This window comes from Rousettus aegyptiacus, unplaced genomic scaffold (assembly GCF_014176215.1).
Source record: "Rousettus aegyptiacus isolate mRouAeg1 unplaced genomic scaffold, mRouAeg1.p scaffold_m13_p_2, whole genome shotgun sequence".
NCBI classification, from domain to species: Eukaryota; Metazoa; Chordata; class Mammalia; order Chiroptera; family Pteropodidae; genus Rousettus; species Rousettus aegyptiacus.
Genome location: NW_023416295.1, coordinates 41189151 through 41206933, shown reverse-complemented (window position 1 = coordinate 41206933; position 17783 = coordinate 41189151). Strand labels below are relative to the sequence as shown.

Sequence of the window (17783 nt, the reverse complement as noted above, 5' to 3'; positions counted from 1 at the left end):
GCACAAAGGGGACAGCTTATCTCTGTTCCATAATGCCTAAGGACTCAGTTGAAAGACTCAAAGGCTGGGGGCTGGAATTATCTGAAGGCTTGCCCATAGCTCGCAGTTGTCATTAGCTATTGGCTAGAGGACCCGGTTTCTCTTCGTGTGTAACTTCTGTATAGTATCTCCATGTGGACTGGTATGGGCTTGCTTACTGGTGGCTGGGTTTCCACAGACCTGGAAACAGAGAGGGCAGGGTTAGAGAAATCGAGAACAAGGAAATATAGACCTCACCTCTTGATCAAAATGTTGATGTCACATTGTAAGAAGAATATATAAGATGAAATATATATTGATTGGTGTAGCCATCTTGAGAAAATACACTCTGCCACTGAAGACATATATACATACCCAGCATTTTGTAACCCATTACTAGGATTATCAAATGCATGCTTTAAGTTGTAATTTTCAAGATATAAAATAATAAAAAATCAAGTGATGTCTTTGACCGATTTTTATCTTAAGGCTGATGTTTTAATAACATCTAATAGTTGTTTCAAGTATAATAAAAATTGAATTGCTCATTGGGAGGTAGGCAAAATGATAGGGAAAAGATCATGATGCCTTTTAAGTCACTACAAATCAGGTACTTTCGAGTCATTAAAAAAATTAGGTACTTTAACCTTTATATTGTCTGTTTTCCCAAGGATGTCTCCATTCCCAATATTTTCCTTCCCAAGAATATATTTCCTTATCTACATTATTTTCAATAATTAAATGAAATAAGGAAGCTTAAATGTTTTGCTTTTGGTACCGAGTTTGACATCATTCTTTTTAAGCCAAATATCGCTTTTTGGGGTTTAATTAAAATGTCAGAGATCTCATTCTCAATCTTTCTAAAATGTCTGTCAGAGGACCAGAGTAGAGAAAACTACTCTTAGGGTCACAAAGTCAGATTCTTATTCAGATAAAGAATCAGCCAAATTTATACTCTGGAAACAAACTCTCTGTTCTTTACTGTTTTCATCACAGTCTTCTTAGGGATTTCTCTTCCTCCTTGATGCCTGAAGTATCTTTCATATTCTTTGATTCCAGAGTTATAGTTACTGCATTAATATTAAAATCTATCAGTTAAGGTAACTTAAGCACACAAAAAAATTTAATTAATATTTATAGTACTCTTTCCTCAAAGCACATTCTAATTAGAGGAGTGGTTGGGAGAGTCACAAAGATGGAGCTGAGCGTACAGACTGAGGAGGATGGGACACCCAAAGTCAAACTTCATCTAGTTCTCCCTCTTGCCCAGACCATGTACATGGTCTTAGTTTAGACGTAGAGGAAAATTATGAAGTTGGACAGAAGCATAAGAAATACTAAACAATGTGGATGGATGGAACACACATTAGAGAGTTACATAATTTTAAGCAGAGGAATTGAGCTATATGATGGGAGAAGAATGGCAGAATATCAGCTAACATGGAATATAAAGTTCAAAAGTTTAAGCAAAACTTTGGGAATGAGAAATCAAGGCACATATAAACCAGATCCTTCAATGACAGCTATTACCAGTGATGAGTCCTGGTGTGTATAGAAAGACCAACCAAGAGTTTCAAGCATTTTTCAGGTGGAACCTCAGATAGAGATGATGATATAGGTAATATGAATCACCTTTGAGTATCAGAGTGTGACTACATTTCTGGAATTCTTAAGTCTCTGTGATCCAAGAAAATGAAGAGCTTCTGGGTGATTTATGAACTATTTTGTCATTAAATTTATTGCATGATGTTCAGGACATTTATCTTCTTAGCTAAAAATCTTATACTGTTTGTATATTCTCAAAACTGAACATCTATATTTATCTTGATACCATGATACAAGATTAACTCCTGAGCTAATATTTTAGACAAAAAAATAAGATCATCAGAGAAATATAGTAAGTATGTAGATGGAAGAGGATGCATAAAGGTACATAAAGAAAAATAGAAAAAAGGTAAAATGTAAAAATTCTCTTTTCAGCTCTAAAGCACTGAATAAGTAAAAATATAAAGATAGTGGTAGTATATAATATTGTTATTCGAAGCCAGTTTGATTACAAGAGAACAGTGCTGTGTGGAAGAAGGTTCTGAATTATTCACAATAAATCCTTTTTTGATATGAGTTTTTAACTGACTTCTAAACCTTCCCTGTAAAAAAAAAAATGCATACATTTTTAAAAGAATGAACATGTGCTAAAGGATTTATTTTTTATTTAACTCCCTCTGTCAGTTTTCTGATTCATTATTTTCCCACAGTTCTTTTAATATAGACTTTAATGGGTTCTCCTAATCAGCTTTTCATGAAGCAACATAAAGACAGGATTACAGGGCACACATATCACAGAAAAGAGCCTCTTTGTCCCATAGCAATAGGTAGGTAGATGTTAGACAATTATGAATTAAAATAATAATCATTAAATGTAGCACAGGTCAGTTATGTAGCAGAACTAATTACTGTTTAAGTATTTTATACTTTTACCGAATGATTGAGATCTCAGATGATACCTGTCTTAAGTATAGTTGTTTAGTAACTAAACTAGATTAAAAATTAATTTAAAAAATGTTTATGAAACATCAGCTTGGCTCTTATAATGTACACTGATTCTGACCATCATAACCTGGGCTGCTCCACTTGTAACAGGAAAAGATGGGAAAATCCAGAGTTTAGAAGTAGAACTCCCTGGAATTTAGGAGTTCTTGGACTGAGCAGCTGTCAGAATTTGGCAGTGCAGAACTTCTCTGAGCCTCGTTTTTCTCATCTAGAAATAAGAAAACTTGCCTTTTACTATATTATGAGGTTTTAGGAAAGATCAACTTGGGTCAAGTATAAGAATGAGAATATATTTTGTAAACAGAATCCTAGGCTCAAACCCTTTGGATGTGTTAGTGGTCATAACCCTGACATGCAAACTCCATTTGATCCTGTTTGACTTAACCAACTATCTCTCGTTCAATCAACATCTGAAATTTTCCCTTCTTTTGTACGTTGCCCTGAATTGAAGAAGACACATAAATCACTTTTATTCAGCAAATTTACATTAAGTGAAATTTATGTCCCAGGGGAATAGTACTCACATGACTACATGTAACAAAAATATGAAGATTGTTATTAATATATAAGATATATTTGATATATATGATATGAGATATATATGAGAAATAGATGAGCTCATGTTTAGTTCTCCACATGATTTACTTTATGCCCACGCTCTAGCTCTTAATAGGCTTCCCTGATTTTACTTAGGTCTTGGGGACAAGGACTATGTGTCATATCCTAGCCTGGTCTAATTTATTTAATCATATAAAATGCATGTTCTCATTTTCAAATGAGTAAAGTGCTGAGAAAATAGTGTTGGCCCTGTTGCATATAAGCAAAAGTGGATGCTAAGAGCCAGTGTAATTTAAGCAAATGGATATGTTTGCAGAGTAGCAAAACTAATGCTTTCTGACAGTTGCTCTGGCCTTTATCTTAACCTCTATTTTCCCTGTTACAAATAGAAAGTAGAATATCTAAGGTGCCCTGGAGGGGTGCTAAAGATGTATTATGAGTATGAATCCCTGGAAGTGGAAAAACTCAAGTTCAATCTTGATAATAAATTTTGGCCCTCTTTTACTGTTATCTGTTTATAATATCATATATGTGAAAACCTTTGCATCTTCATCTAGCAGTATATCAAAGGTCAGTATTCTAAAATAGCATAAACCATTTTAGACTTTGAACATATAAAATATAAAAGTGAAATATATCATCACTTTAAAATTATGGCAATGTGCTATGTTCAAAACAACACTAAATGCCTTAAGAATAACTTCTATCTTTGTTTCCTCCCTCCCTCCTACTGATTCTGTAAACTTAGGCAATGTAACATCTCTGGTCCTTAGTTGATGCTGATAAAACAAGAGACTATATGAACAAGGGGAATGAATCAGATGATTTTTATGAGCCCTAAAGTCTGTGATTATAATATTGTGATAATGATTTTAATCAATGCCCCAGGGGCTATTGGGATAAAATTCAACATTGTAACAATGCTTTATATCCTTTCATTAGAGCCCACTAAAACATTATCCTGAGGTTATATTCTTCGTTGTGAGTTTAATTCATTTAACAATAACCTATCAACTATCTACAATATTCTGAGTATTCTCTGAGACTCTCGAGGAAAGGGGCGGGAGATAAAAATGAATAAATCACTGTGCCTGCTCCAGGGAGTGTTTCCAATTTAGAGGGCAAATAAACACAGAAACAAATAATTACTGTAGAGTGTGGTATGATAATGACAATATACACAGAGAACTATGAGAGTCGAGTGGGAAGTGGAGGGCTCTGGGACGAGGATGTTAGACTTTTAGTCTGCTGACACTGCAGTGTGGTATGATGGATGTGCCCCTGAACACAGAACCAGAACGAGGTTGTTTTTACCAACTTCACTTACTATTGTCTCTGCCTAGTTGCAGCATAACACGGAACACTTTAGTATTTCTATCTGGAAAATGAAGGGATTTATGCTAGGCAGTTTCAAATTCTATTAAAGCTCTAAAACCCTACAACTGTCTGGCAGATAAGCCAGTTTTCTATTTGGTACTCACTCTTCCCATCTTTCTTAACAAAACAGAATCTCAAGTTTATTTGAAGTTACAATATACTCAGATAAAAACTTGATTTTTTCAGCTGACTTTTTAAAATAAGGATGGCCATGTGACACATTCCAGCCAGTGAAAACAAAATGGAATGCTTAATTTTCCTGATATAGGCACTATTCTTCCTCCTTTTCATTTCCTTCTTTATGCCTAGAATCCAGCAAAACACTATGAATGTAAATGCCATCATTAGGATGGAAAAGTAAGAAGCTATAAGAAACCTTTAATGGGTCCCTTAACAACTGCACTGTCCCTAAAATACTTATTTCCAGACTTGTTACCTAAGTAATATTTGTAATCTGGTTTCTGTTACAAGCAGCTAAACTCAATCCTAATTTATACAGGTCTCTAAACTTTAGTTTCAAAATATGGTATATTCTGAACTCAGAAGCTAGGCTAAGTTACAGTTTCATATGACATAGTTTCATATGTTAGTATCTGAATATGTGTATGTATATTTGTATAAGTATGTGGATATATATATACATACATACATACATACATACATACATACATACCATACCATACCATATCATATCATATCTGAATACTATGTAAGTCATAAGATTGTGACTTCTAGATTTATAGCCCCACTCAAAACTTCTCTTCTGACCTCCAAGCCAATCGTCATCCTAATATCTCTCCTTGGTTTTCTTAGAGCTCTCTCTAACATGAAATAATCTAAAACAAACATTTAAAGTACACAGGCACAGTCTACAGCCATGCCACCCTGAACATACCCGATCTCATCTGATCTTGGAAACTGAGCACCGTCTGGCCTGGTTAGTACGTGGATGGAAGACCACCTAGTAATACCAGGTGCTGTAGGCAAAAAAAAATTAAAAATAAAAATAAATAAAATAAAGTACACAGGCACACCCTGAAATCCAAATGTTCATCACTGGACATTAGTGTTTGACATCTTAATATTGGCAGTGTTTCCAATCAGTTAGGCCAGACAACTCAGAATTACCTGTGATACTCTACTCCTACATGAGATACAGCCAAAATTTCTTACATTTTTCTCTCAGTGCAGTCATTATTTGATTTCTTTAGGACTCAGTTTTCTCATTTGTAAAATTGATGTAATAATAGTTTCTATAGTATAGGATTGTTTTCAAGATAAATTAATACATATAAAATATTAGAACAATAGATGCATGCTAAAGTGCTCAATAAATATTTATCATTATTATTCTTGAAATAGAAGTAATATCATAATTACAACTTTTCCAAATTTATGTACTCCAATATTAGATGGGGGAATGTATATACATGTATAATTTTTATTTTGAATCGTTTCAGGAGTCATATGAATTATGAGAGAGTCAGGTTCTATATGTACATTTTGATATATGTGTTGCAAGTAAACTGAAAATATAATGGATCTAAACTTTAATTCATGCAGCAAATATTAAATGAGAACTTTCTATAGTCCAGGCACTCTTAGTATCGCATATTCAGTGGTAAACATACAAAGTACATAATAGAACTTTGAAATTTCACGTCTACTTCCTCATCAGTAAAATAAAATGGTTGAATTAGAAGTAGATGAGATGGTGTAGAAAGACATAAAACTGGAATATGGAAACCCTTGAATGCTAGGCTAAGGAGTGTGGCCACAGTTTAATATGCAGTAGAGAACCAATAAAAAAATTTTAATTACTACAATAGAAGTTAGGCTTTATGAAGTTTAATTGGGAAGCATTGTGTAGGATGGATTGGATTCTGGATTTTACAGACAGAAATATTCACCTATATATAGAAAATGGTCATAGCACTGCACCTGCAAGAAATAAGGCATCTAGAACACCCAGGAACTACCAAAAAAGTAGTTCATGGCATAGCACATGACTGAAATAAGAAACCCTTCTAGATCTGGACTTGTTTTATTTTGTTTTGTTTTCTCAATGTCTCTATGTCTATATGAGTATATAAATAGAAAGATCTGTGTCATTAAATAACTTTCATGCCAGGAGACCAAGTAGGGCAGGAACTGTATCTGGATACTGGCTCACCAAACATTGGGCTCAATGTGTGCCTAAGTCACCGTACATTGTCCCCAGGAAACATCTTGCCTCCCTGGCTTGCATTTGCTTGGGCTGACTGCCCAGGTACACTGACAGCCTGATGTAAGCAGTCACAATATAGCAGGCAGCAATGAGGTCTTTCCTCCACCAACATGCTTTCCTGGATTCTCTCCCTAAGGTGATAATACCAAGACGGACCCTTTGGATTAAGAAATAATCCCCGGGAGTCAACGATAATGAGAGGAATAGAACCTCAAAAATTTAATTTGAATAAAAGAAATGTGACTTAATTTTGTACCTCATGCTGGTAAGTGGGACATGCTAATTAAATTAGAATGGAGCTCTAATAGTGATAATATTATAAAAGACTAGAATCAAGTAATAGAAATATCAAGGAGATGATGGAATTTTGAGAGTGAGAATTCACTCTTTGTGGAGTGGAAACTGCCATATACTCTAAGAAATGATTTAGTTTATGTTTTAGGGACATGGATTGCCTTGATTTTTATCATTGTGTCTAATGTACCTTTTCAAATAGTATACCATCTACTTATAATTTTGTCATATCTCCCTCCATGGCAAAAGCCCCATTCATTTTTGAAAATCCAGCTCAGATGTCACCTCCTTCAGGGATCTTTTATAGACTTCATACAGAGAAGTCCTCCTCCTTTGATACTTTTATAAATGACATACTTTTCTGTTGTTAGCCTTGTCATATGTATTTTATTTCTCCTATTAAACTATTAGCATCTTAGTTATGTTTATGTCAGAATCTTCATTACGATCACAGTGCCCATAGAAGCCCTTTAATAAGTATTTGTTTAATGAATGAATAAAAATTCAATAAAATATATTGATCACTAGTTAACATGCCAGCACTGTGACTACAATAGTGATCAATAGTGATTAAAAGAGTGATGATCTCTGTCTCTAGAACTTTCAGTCCATTTGGGGGGCTGAAAGTTCTAGAGACAGAGATCATCACTCTTTTAATCACTAATTACAACCTGATATGAGAGACATATATCTAATCTATACCTATATTTGTAGAGGTGCATAAGATGAATGTGACTCCTTTGTCTAAGTATTCGAATATCATGTATTTTCATTTTGAAAGTAATGATGTTATTCAGAAAGTGGCATCCACAATCCTAAACCTAAATGGTTAGGATTGAGAATGCCACTGAAATTGGAATATTAAGCTTTGTGTTTTCGAGTGTGTACTGTCATAGTTATATTAATATTGAAAAATATTTTGAATCTAACTTTATAAAAATAATGTGAACTGGGTCAATGATTCTTGCATAGTGTAGGGTTGGGAGAGTCAAGATGTGATTGTCTCATTATCTGCACTCAAGGTGCACAATTTTTTTGTCGTTGTTGTTCTGACATAGTTATTTAGAAAACTCTTAAAATGACTTTACTTTTTAAATCTTTTACTCTAGGAAAAAGGGTGCATTTTTTAAATTAAATGCTTCAGTAACATAGTAATGATCAATGGTTATATAACATTATAGTTAGGATGCTTCTATTGCAACTTTTCCTCCCAAGTGACTACCAAGTAATTGAGCTCACTGTACCTTAGTTGTCTTGTTTCTGAGAACTGATTCATACTCTGTGCATTAGAGAAATATTTCTTTGAGTCCATCAGTAATTGTCTATGCAGATATGAGTTAGGTGTATATAGTTAGCTGTGTGTGTGTGTGTGTGTATAATTTGTATATTTCAGCACTATTTGCTACAAGTATACATAAAATATGACTAAAATTCCTTCTAGTCCAAATTATACTTCTTAAGAGCAGCGAGGAACATCTTGGTTTTTATCTTTTAACTCAGACTACTTGATAGAGTCTGCTTAATGGTATAATTTGTGATTTGTAAATTGAAATGAGGTTGTGAACTGCTAATCATGGTAACTTGAGTTCATGTAGATTATTAGAGGTGAAAATAATGTGGCTTGATGTATATGTTTGCAACATTTCAGAATAAGTTCTCAGGGTGTAGATAGCCAAATTTTAGTCATGATTACTACTCTCTTTAAATGTTCTTTCACATATTTGTATAGAGATTTGCATAGAGATTCTTTTAAAAATTAGATGAATTAAATTATAAAGATGAAAAAAATCTTAAACAATAAGATAGTATTTGGATTCTAAAAAATATCACGAAATATAGTGAAATATGTGAACTGGAAAAAATCTAAAAAATTAAGGGATTTCAATTTCTCAAGATTATTTTCTGTTTGTTATCTGTTTGAATTTAAACTGCATCTTGAACAAGTGTGTTGACATGGATTCTGATTACTTTTTTGGAATACAAAAGGAATTTTCCAATTTGCATAAATGATTTTCTGTTAAAAGGTAAATGGAAAATAACAGATTGCATATAACTACAATTTATAAATAACTCGCTGCTGCACTTCTTTTATTTAATTTTTTGTATAATGACATATTGATGAAATGTAAATAAAGTGATAGAGGACCTGATGGCATTATATTATTTGAGAAACATTAAGATGTTTTCACTGACAGAAATGACTGAAGTAGCTGAAATGTGGATATAAAGAAATGTGACTAATTTTTTTAAGTTAAATCAATCTAATGAAGGATCCTCATATCAAAATACTTAACTAGAATGATTTTCATTGCTTAATTTTGAAATTCAAACATTAAAGCTCTTCAGAGCAATTTTTTTTACCTCTGCTAGTATATTTTTGAATGATTTCAGTAAGTAGCAATATCAACCCCTTTAGTAGATAGTGCAATCTTTTTAAAACTTAGCATTCTAATAAGGTATGGAAGCACCGAAACTACAACGCCCCATTATTAGGGTAAGGCACTGCTCAAGCACTACATTCATAAGACTGACCCTACTTACTATTCTTCATCTAATTATGCCTTGATCTTTAATGTGTTGGGAACCATTTTAGTTTTTGGAAACACCTGGAAGTCATATAAGTTCAAAGTTTTTGATACTGGGGGTTAAACTAAACATTCTAATCTTACTTAGGAAATAAAAAAGTCTGATAATAAGTAATGGGATATATTATGTGTCTCATGGATTTTCAAGGAGAGGTTTTAAAAGCACATTGGAACCCAGATTTTTCATTAGTGAGTCACATGAGAATATTCAGGTAGGTAGGGGTTGGAGGTAATATAATTGCAAAATCACAGTCAACATTATAATATAATTTTTATTTAAAGGTAAAGCATCTCCATTATTTTCATTATGGAACTGAGAGAAAATTTTGGTAAAATCTTTCTTGCCAAAGTCCAATATTCAGATCAATTAAGAAAATATATGCGGTAACCTTTTGAGAGTATGACAGATATTTATTAGAAATTTATAAATATATGCAGAATGTTAGGTAAATGTAAGCTGCTTTTCAGATCGTATACCATAAACATAATAAATTATTTATATTTAGGTTGAGCTTATATTTTATTTAAAAATAAAGTTTAAGACCACTTCTGCTTAGGATGTAAAAACCCTCAAGATAATATCATACTCATCTTAAAAGTGAGAACAAACTAGTTAACCTACAAAACCACATTTTTAAAGGCCTATCAGAAATATAAGGTTGTAAAGAAAACTAGCAAACTGAAATTCAGAAAGTAATAAACCCTTCCTAGGAAAGAAGAGACACGTGGCTCCGTTCATTATTGGCAGAGGAATGGGAGGGGGAGGAAGCTGCTTTTATGTTACAAAGAAGAGAATAGTTGACCTTATGATGAATTTGTAAAGGCTGAGTATAGGAAGACGTGATTATGTAGAATATCCAGGAGGCTTGGAGAAAAACTGACCCTACCGACAATTCTTTTCCAAGAGCCTTCACCAAGTGCTCATAAGAAAGACTGACATCAGAGCTGGAAAACTGAGAAGAACCCTTTCTGAAATGTAGGGGCACCAAGCTCACTGACATCACAGGGAGAAATGAGAGAAATCCAGTAGGCACACTGAGACCAGATAGAGACTATCTGTAGTTGCAACTGAGGCAGAAGAGAAACCCTTTCCAAGATACAGGTACACAGGGTCTGCTAAATTCTGAGAAAAGGGCATGAAACCTGAGACAACTGCTTCAGGAACTCAAACACCACATTCTGATAAAGGAAAGATTTGTTCTTGCCATCAAATCATTTGAAGCCTGTGGTGAACTGAATCTAAATAAATAAACAATAAAAACCCAGACTCAGGACATTTTAAAGCTAGATTGATTCTAGTGGCTGGAGAGAAGGAACTATGCACCCTTTTCTAGACATAAATATAACTTAGTTTAGTCTCTATTGTTCTTTAGCCTACTATGTTTGCTATTCAATTAAAACATCTGAAAAGTTAAAATGGAGGTATAGCTGATGTGCCAAGAAAGGAGAGAAAAATGTAATTATATAAAATGTTCAATTAAAGCCAAGAAAGGCAAAAAAGTGGATGGCAAAAATATGAACAAAGGACAAGGATAACAAATAGAAAACAAATAGAATATATGTTAATCCAATTTTATCAATAATCGCTTTGTCAATGGTTTAAAACAGGCAAAATCCATCTGTGGTGATAGAGAACAGAACAATGGTGCTGGCAGTGGTGGAGTGTGGAGGGGAATGGTGGGAGAGATTAAGAAGTAACACATGGGAACTTTCTGGCTTGATGGATATGTTTCATGTTTTGACATGGGGTTGGGTTGCACTGGTGTATATATTTGTCAAAACTGATCAAACTTTAATTTAGATCTGTCCTTTCACTGTATTTAAGTTATATTTTCAGGTTAAAAAGTAAACTCATTTTCTAATAACTAGCACTGAATCTTGAAAAGTCCATTATTTATATCTTAGGTTTCATCTGTAACTTAAATTAACATGTATTTGCATGATGGGTCATTCAAAGCTGTCCTGTAGTATCATGAAATGATGTAAGGTATTAGGGCGCAGATACTGGTGTATATAGAAGTTAAATTTCAGTTATTGAGTTTCAGATATATTTGGGTGTCTAAAACATTTCACACTCACCAGTTAACACACAAATCTATTGATCTGCAAGGGAGACTGTGACGGCTTTTTGAAGATCTTTGTCAGAAAAAAATGATGACTAATTCAAATCTAGGTTCGTATATATTCCAAACAATAGAGTCAAAATTTTTCAACAAGTTTTTGGTTATAAACACTGAGCAGCAATACCACGTGGTCCTCTTATTTATATAAATCACAAAAATATATTTTTTGTTATTTTACCAATAATTTTTTTTTAGAAAGTACAGTTCACTGAAGTACATGAGATTACATGGTAATAAAACATACCTGCAATCTTTAAAGGCTATGAAAGTTAGTTTAATACAGTTCTCTTAATTATTAGGAAAAAAATTACACCATTTGAGAAATTCTTGTGAAACCTTAGGTACCAAGCACCTTGCCAAAATGTTACTTGGAGAGGAAATCGAAGTGATGTTTTAGAATACTTTCTTATACAAATTTACAGTCAAGTCTGAAAAGAAGACTTAAGCAAGCATATGAAATTTCTAGGCTCCCAAAGATCAAATTATTGTCCCCATTCTCTATTAGTGTCCATGAAGGAAATTTATGCTTAACCTTTACTTATGCTCAGTTGTGCCTAAAACTATCATAAGGAAAAAGAAAATGCTGTTTTCTTAACACTTAGAGTTCTTTACTATCATTGAAGTGGAATGAACATTCTTCATTGTGAATGTACTGAAATATGGCTGCAGGAGAAAGGGTGGTCATTGATTAGAAGAAGCAATGTAATATTGGTCCAGCAACTCTTTGTTTTATGATTTCAGAGATGTGCTGAATTGTTCCTCTCTAATCATTGATCTTCAAAACTATGTTCATCCATCTATGTTTACCAACTTTGACCTCATCATCCAGGAACTTCATGTTGCAAAAATCATCTGTTAAATGTCAGATCATTTTCTTTGCATTGTATGAATATGAATGCTGATCATAAAGCCCTTTTGAGTCATACTGAGGATTGTTGCCTAAAAAAGAAGTTATACTTGGCCATTCTTAAGTATTAATGTTTGTAGTTGCTTCAATTTTAATATAGCAGGGACCACACAAATTTTCAAATCTTCAAAAATGAAAAAAGTCAGTGGTTTTGGCATATTTAGCAGGTAGATTGGAGATTTTAGAAACAAAACCATAGTACAGACTCCCATGTTATTCTTCATAATATCCTACAAATATTCATAACCAAATATAATTTTGGATACTGTAGGTTAGTGATAAGTTTATATTTTAAATTTCTCAATTCAATAAAGTTCTCAAAAACCAGAATCATGAACATAATTTTATGGAAAAAAAATCAACTGGTTTATCTGAGAGATGAAATGTAATAATTCTTACCAATATTTAGTCATTGCCAACATTTTTCAGAGTTTTTGGAATATCAAAGATACCTTCAAGAAAATTATTTTGGAGAATTTGGGGGTAGAATATCTCTACTTTGAAACAAGTGAGCATGATTCTGTATATACCGATATACATTCGTGAAGTTGGTCAGTCAACAGTTTTGCAAAAAAAACAAACAAACAAACAAACAAACAACTGGCTCAGTATTTACGCTCTGTCCTCCACACTACCCTAAATAATGGGTATTACCCTAAATAATGGGTATCTTATATGTGTGTTACAAAATATTGCTCTCTTAATACAATAAACACACAGAAAACAAAATCCTGGTAACTGCTGTTGGATATAACTTTAGAGATTATGACAACTGGCATTGTCAGGATCAACAATATTAAATTATTTTGAAAATGACAATAGCATACATATATGTACATATGTAGGTAAGTAGATGGGTTATTAGAATATTTTTAAAAATATTTTTTCTTCTTCAACTAACAAAGTAAAAAGGACAGGAAAATGAGATTAAAGGAATTAAATGACTTTGAGAGGAGTTAGGTGACATATTTAAAGTCACAGAGCTAATTAGCAAAAGAGAAAATTAGAATCTAAGTTCCCTGATAACTAGACCTCAATTATTGCTACCACATTACCAGATTATAATAACACACATAATCTGAATAATCTACAATTTGCTGTTTGAATTTTTCTTTTAACACAAGACATTTTTTAAAAGAATGTATTTACATGTTATATTTTTTCAGTGGTTATATTTTTTTCTAATATTTTGTTGTCAGTATTGAGTTTTATTGACCTATGGTTTAAAAAAATGACCTGTATAAATCCTACATTTTAAAATGTATTGAGTAATTATATATTACCCAAAATGTGTATTAATAATTACACATACAAGCATGTGACTGTTAAAATTAACCATGTTAAATAAATTACTCAGATCCTCCATATTTTTACTTTTTAATTTGTTTGATTTGTGTATTTGATTGGCTCAACAGCATCCATTTCTACTTTTTCCTGCCATTTATTTTTCCAGTGGGAAGTTACCTCACATCCATTCTCATTAAAGTGATTTGAGTGAGATTAACCTACCCCTCTCACCATAGGCAGACCATGAGTCTTGAATGCCTCAGGCCTATGAGAGAGTCAAACCTGGGTCCATGCAGTAGCTGCCATAAGAGATCTTTGATGCTGAATGGTTTCTTGAAAAAAATATGATACCTGTAGCAGCTACAGTAATTTTTTAGCCATGCATGGAGATCCTGAAGCTGGTTGAGGGACCACCATTTAGAGCCTGAAGATGAAACTTTAGTCAACATGAAAGATTCCATAGGAAACAAAAACATCCTGTCCTGAATTCCTGCTATTCTTTAGATTTTTAAAAATAATTACTATCATAATTTTCATTTCAAATACTTAATTACTCAATATTTTATAACACTGTATTTGTAGTATGGATATAATAGCCTTTGAATCTCTCTGAATGAGTATTATAATACTCATTTTAGAGTTCTCTTCTACCTTTTTACATCAACATTTGGGATTTGTTCATAATGTTATGGATTTTCCTCAAATACTTGGTGCTCTTGGGTGTATTCATATTTGCAATTCTATTAACTGGATGCAGTCTCCCTAACACAAATAAAAATTTCTCTTCCCCTGGAAAAGAATGATTACAAAAAGTGCTGGCTCTAGTTTGTAGGCACAGAAAGTGCTGGTCCCTTGGTGTCCAGAGACTTTCCCTCTTGATGGCCCCTTGTCTACCGTGATGAGTACCTTGGGGCACTGTCTTTTTTTTTTTTTTAACTTCCATCTTAATTCTGAGAGTTTCCTTTAACAACTCTCACTTTATTTAGCAAGGTTTAATAGCTTTTTTTTTTCCCTTAGAAGCAAACATTGTAACCAGAAACTGAGATTGAGAAGATAGGCACAAATATTCTACAGCCTTTGAATCATGTTTTTGCTAGATGGCTCACTGCTATTTCAAGACCCATTCCTGATTTTTAATTATTCTTTGGTTCTGTTGGGTAAATATATATATTTTCAGAGATCCTCTTCTTTTTGGCAACTGTGTTAGGTTTCAGGGTTGTTCTGTCCCCAACTGTTCTCTAGTTTCTAAAAAATCCTTCAATTTCAGGTCTGTTGACAGTATCATTTTGTGATATCACAGTTGTATCCTTATTTGCATATTTTCTTTTCATTTGAATGGTCTTGGTCAAAAAAAAAAAAAAAAGGTAAAGCTTTATGCTTTGTCAGCCATTATAGAATGGAAAACCTTCACAAATCATTTTTATCCCATTTAATATCCTTTTCTGCCAGAAAAGTATAACCTTAAACTCTAGTGATTAATTAATCTATAAGTTGATTTTTAAAAATAGAATTACCTAACAGTTTCCCAACTCATTGCTAATAGGCCTTAATCTTTTGCCTGGCCTTTTACTATTCAGGGACTTATAAGTAGTATTTATACATATACATATAGTCTCCCATGGGTTCTATCTATAGGTCAATAAGGAAACTAGTCAGTCATTTTCAGGCTAACAGTGGTTGTCAATCTTCTTTACCCAGTGGTTTCCAGAATTTCAAATTGGTGTTCTTGGAAAGGAAGGTAAGCAAAACTAGCAACTGTCAGGCTCACCCTCTACATCTTACCAAATTACAAAAAAACATGGAGAAAAGACTGTGATTAGGAGTGTGAAAGTAAGGTGTGAAATTCTGCTTCTTCACTTGACACTCATGGACCATCTTCTCCTCCCAATTAAACAAGTCTTAACTGTGGGGTGCATTCATTCCTTTCACATCATAAAACCGTTAGACGTCTCTGTTCTAAGAAGTTACAATGGAAAATACTGTTTAGATCAGATCATCACAAGGCTTGTCAATCTTAATTTCCTCTGCCAATTAGGCTTTCTATCTCTAAGGATAAAAAGAAAATAAATATTGTCTTGCTGAAACCAGTACAAGCTTTCATTTATAGACAGATGATTAACTTCCTGCATGACTAATGAATGTAAAGTGGAAGACCTAATGTTTGGTTATGTTAGAACATTTCAGTTTATATGAGGGGGGAAAACAGAATAAACTGGCATTATGTACCTGCTGATTTCCATGAATATCACTGTTTAATGAGGACCAAGAGATAAGATTTTATTTTTAACAGATGAATTGCTTTTTGTGAGATGACTACTAGTTATAACACTAAAGTTATATAGCTTAGAAGAACATCCTGTCTAGTTTGTGTTAATTTAGCCACTGGAGAAAAGGTTAATTGAAGGTAGGATTGTAATGACATAATATCTTGGTGTGGGGTTCATTTTACAAAAGTAAATTCACTAGCATAATAAACTGTCAAATTAAAAAAAAAAAAAACAGTGACATGAGAACTTGAGGACTTAGTGCATGCAGTATGAAATCTTTCAATAAGGAAGAATACAATTGAAAGATGCTCCTCTACTAAGAGAAGGTAATTTTGTAAAACAACAATATGCCTGAAGATATTTTTAAAAGAAAATACATTAAAATTTGGTGGTCATGGCTAGTTAGTTTAGTCTAAACCAAGGATAAGGATGTAGATTTGATTCCTAAGCAGACATCTTAATTGGTTACTGGTTTATAACAAACTATTATCATGCTCCAAATTAGTGTTCTCAGAAACATGAGCTCATAAGATGGTCCAGAAGAACTTATAATACAAGTAACTGAAAGCATGAGACTTTGAGGGTTTAGAAATACAGATGACCCTTGAATAAGAAAGGTTTGAACTGTACATGGATTTTTTTTCAATAAATACCTTACTGTTTTCCATAGGTCAACACATTCAACTCAATTAGCTACACAGGAAAGCTCCCACTGTTGTAACTTTAGTATTTTAGAAAAAAATGAAACTAACATGTATGTTTAAGAAATTGCCAAAATGAATAACAATGGAGGTTGCTGATCACTTAGCAATTTGTTTTTAATATTCTTTTTGCTGCTTTAATTTATTGAACAGTTAACTAGGTATCAACTAGTTCAATTCTCATATTTATTAACTCTGGTCTCCTGAGAGAACTCACACTTTTAGACCAGTGAAAAACACATTGATGGCAAAACATAAGGAAAAAAAAAAAGATTCAAATTGATACTGTGATGGCCATTAGTGTCTAATAGGGATTGACAGAATTAAATAGCCATCTCTCTCAGCCAGGCTCTCGCTGATGATTTTTCAAGGTCACTTGACACTCCTGCTTTAGATTGAGAGGCAAATATAGATTTAAGGAAAAAAGACAATAAGATCCAAAGAAAAGTGACACCTCTTTACGACAGAAAGTACTGAACTGGGGAATACGATAATCACTTGGAAAAGACATGGAGAGTTTTCAGCTACTGATGAAGCTGGGTACAGTCTGATTATCCATGTACAGCAAGAAACTTCTTTCTCCTGTAATGTTATACACTAGATTCTTTAATTTATGCATATGTGTTTTAAATATATTTTTAAGTTTTAAATTGTGATATAAAAATACAGTTTTTTCCACTAAATTCATTTTTTCTTTCATTTTTTGTTCAAATCCTGTGCCTTTTAGTAATTTATGTTTACTTGTTTATATTCTTTCTTCAATTATTATTTCACAAATATTTTCCATATATCCTTAATTTTGTATTTTTCTGAGTATTTTTAATGGTTACAGTTTTTTATTTGATTACTTTGTGAAAATTGAAACCATCTCCCTTCTATTAAATGTCAA

At 32.9% G+C, this 17783-nt stretch overlaps 1 pseudogene; it reads left to right on the top strand.

Annotated features, from left to right (window-relative positions):
* Positions 1–5370: 5370 nt before the first annotated feature.
* LOC118614197 lies at positions 5371–5489 on the top strand (annotated as a pseudogene).
* Positions 5490–17783: the final 12294 nt, after the last annotated feature.